Consider the following 3,660-nt stretch of genomic DNA (forward strand, 5'->3'; position numbering starts at 1 on the left):
TAAATAAATATTTAAAAAAAAATATAAAAAAATATATAATAAGAAAAAACCAAAACTATCACATTAAAAAAATGGACGAGACAAACCAAGAGAAGGAAGAGACCACATGAAGTCACAAAATTCAGAGCGCCTTGTGTTCGCACATTCAGGACTCCCATTAAAAACTGAGCTAGAAGTCACAGTACATATACAGTAGACCTGGTTCTGACCCACTCAGGACCTGTGCTTCAGTCTCTGGAGTTCATATGGACTTTTCTCTGTAGCATGGGTAATAAAATTCCAGAGACAGATATTGGGCTTCAAGGTGAAGATGAAAAAAGCAAAACAACCAAGCTGCTAGAGCAGTCTTACCTCTGCCAAGGCTGGGTGACTGCAGACTGAGACCTGAGCTCTGTCTCCTCCCGTTTTATATTCCTCTTTAGTGCTGGGATTAAAGGCATGTGACTCCATAATATTGGGATTATAAATTCGAATCCCCAAACCTGGATCTGTTTCTGCTTTGATCTTGTGTAGCCCAGGGTGGCCTTAAACTCACAGAGATCCATCTGCCTCTGTCTCCCAAATCCTGAGATTAGAGGTGTGTGTGACACCACTGCCTGGCTCTAGTGGCCTGATCTTCAGGCAAGCTTCATTTATTAAAACATAATAAAATATCACTATATTCCTCATGCTGATAGAAGGTCTCATTTTCTTGGTGTCCTCCATTTCTTCTGGCTCTTACACTCTTTCTGTCTCCTTTTCCAGAGGATCCCCTGAGCTCCGAGGAAAGGGGCTTGATGAGGACATTCTGTTTGAGGCTGAGTGTTCTAAGCTCTCACTCTCTGCATAATGTCTGGTTGTGGCTCTCTATTTTTGTTCCCATCTACTGCAGGAGGATGATTCTCTGCTAATGGCTGGATAAGGCACTGATCTATGAGTATAGCAGAATGTCATTAGCAGTCATTTTATCACTCATTTTTTATTTATTTATTTTAGACTAGAATTATTTGGCTTTACTCATTGTCCCTGGGGTATCTAGTCTCAGGTTCTTGGTCACCCAAACAGTGTCAGGTGTAGGTTCCATCTTGGAAGTCAAATCAGTTTTTGGCCGGTTACCTCCACTAGCCTTGTGCCCCCATTGTGCTAGCATGTCTTGTAGGCAGAATATCATTGTAGGTAAAAGATTTGTCGCTGGCTTGATGTTCACATTTCTCTTTTATGTACATACAGAGGATGTTTCTGCTCCAAAGACCCTGGAATGGAGGGATGAAGGTTCTATGTAGTCACCAGATTGACATGTTTATATTTAATGAGTTAGTTGTATGGTGTTGTCTTCAGCAATGGGGCCTTGTTATCAGTCTGTGGAGAGCAACTTATAGTTTTGGCAGCAGCCTGGGTTGTTTGGAGAGTCTAGTGGTGCTGCTTTGGCCAATAGCTCTATTAGATGTAACCAATTCTGGTACTGGAAGCTTTGTTTGTTAACTATAGATGGCAAGTTGGGATTCTGTCTTCTCATTATTTGGCAATTTCATTTATATTGCCTTCATATATATATATTCATATATATATATATGAAGGCAATATAATATATATATTAGGATGTTGCTACTGTATAATGTTTCCATACTACCTCTCAAATGCCCATTAACTTTAGTTGTCTTTCTCGTATTGTCCCCGACTGCTCTATCCCCCCACCACTTGAGCATCCCATTCCAGCCCCCCATCCTTCCACAACTATCCATTCTATTTCCCTTTCCTAATGTACACTCAAGTTCTTAAGGGTTACTAAAAACAGTGTAAATAACTTGTAATGTTGAGGGGTCTCATTGGCAAACAATCTAATACACATAACATATTCCTAACACCGGGCTTTCATTAGTTATTCTATGGTACCTAGGAGGGGTACTTTTGTCCCCTTATAGTGAAACTTACTAACTTATGACCTCTATGGGTATTCCAAACAAAACAGAAATCCTAAAGATTAAAAGCTAACATCAAAACTGAGAAAAAAGAAGAGACATCTGCCTTTCAGGGTCTGGTTTCTTCACTCAGAATGGTTATTTCTAGCTCCATGAATTTACCCGAAAGTTTAATACTTTAATTTTCCTTAAAAGATGAATGATATTACATTATACAGATTCACCACATTTACATCTGCAGATGGACATTTAGACTGCTTTCATTTCCTGGTTATTGTCAACAAAACAGTCATAACTGCTTGGTAAATCTACTCCTATTACCCTACAAATAGGACATGGTATTAAAGTGACTATTAAGCTGACCTATTATTATATCCACAGACTAGTGCATCCCTCAAACCTCATCATAATTTTTTTTGCAGTATATGGCAATTAACACAGAGACCTACAACTTGTCAAGGAGCAGAGAATAAATTATGCAGTACTCAACCATAAATGGGACATATATATTGCGCTCTTTTCTCCTAAAGCTCAGGGTCCTAGTGGGAGAGGGAAAAGAAAGAGTAATTGACAAATACAAAGGAACTGTGTTTTCCAGTCACATGTTTCACTCACAGCGGTTGTGACAGTAAGATTGGTGCAAACCCAGTCCGGACTAAATCCCAGTATAGAGGAGTGACATATGTACTAGATTCCATTCCTAGTTTAAAGAATAACAAACAGATAATTGATAGCCTCCAGATAAGGAAGAGTTAGCTTTCCTTATGGGTGTGATCTACCAAAGGTCTAGAAAGCTCCAGAGAAGGGCCACATGCTCGGTTATATAGGGATATACAGAATGCATTAATAGGACTCAATGGCTTAAAATGAATGGAGATTGCAAAGTTGGGTGGGGACAAAGTGGGGGAGGGTGGGTATGTCAGATGGAGGAGGACGAATATGGTCTAAATACATTGTGTCAATCTCAAACAACTAATAAAATACTCTTATAAAGAACTGTTTAACCAATTATTGCAAGTAAAATGATTGAAAAATGGCCCGTTTAAATATCTGTTAATAGGATGGTTAGGGAAAGGCTGACAATAAGACGTCACTCTTGGCTTTAGAGTTGACAAGACTGACAGAATAGATTTGTTGAAGAGCCAATATTGCATATACACATCCATGGGCTATAGTAACTACCTTCTGAATTTCATTATAGAAATTAATAAAAGTCTGAAACTGTTATTATTATACTTGAATTGGAGTTTTGAAATTTGTTTTATTCTGCACGACGAACTTGTTTGATGCATATTTCATGAGCTCTGGGTGAGAGGGAACATTTCATACTGCAATATATGAAAGGCTCTAATCAAACATTTATGTCAGCACGAACTTTCTTTTGTAGAAGAAAGACAATATGATTGAAAAGGCTGGAATGGCATAATAATGCCCTGAAGACATGAGAATCCTATTTGGATAAGACCAAGGCCACGGATCAGCCCTAGAAACGGACAGTTACTGACCACTTCACTGAATCAGGAGCGTGGCACATGGGTGCGGCTTTGGATGGTTACTATTTTTGGGAAGTCCCTTAACCTACGCTAGTAACTGTGAGCCCATTCTCCCTTACACCTACTGAGTAACAAAGCATTTACAAACGCTGCCTTCAAACTCACTGTGTCATTTTTATATTTGAATGAAATAAAACAAAGTTTCACTTAAAATTTTTAATATTGTGAATGATTCCTGAAGGAGATATATGGTTCTTTAAAATGCATTA

Source organism: Alexandromys fortis, unplaced genomic scaffold, assembly GCF_014885135.2.
Source record: "Alexandromys fortis isolate MF-2015 unplaced genomic scaffold, M_Fortis_MF-2015_v1.1 scaffold_17, whole genome shotgun sequence".
In the NCBI taxonomy this organism is placed as follows: domain Eukaryota; kingdom Metazoa; phylum Chordata; class Mammalia; order Rodentia; family Cricetidae; genus Alexandromys; species Alexandromys fortis.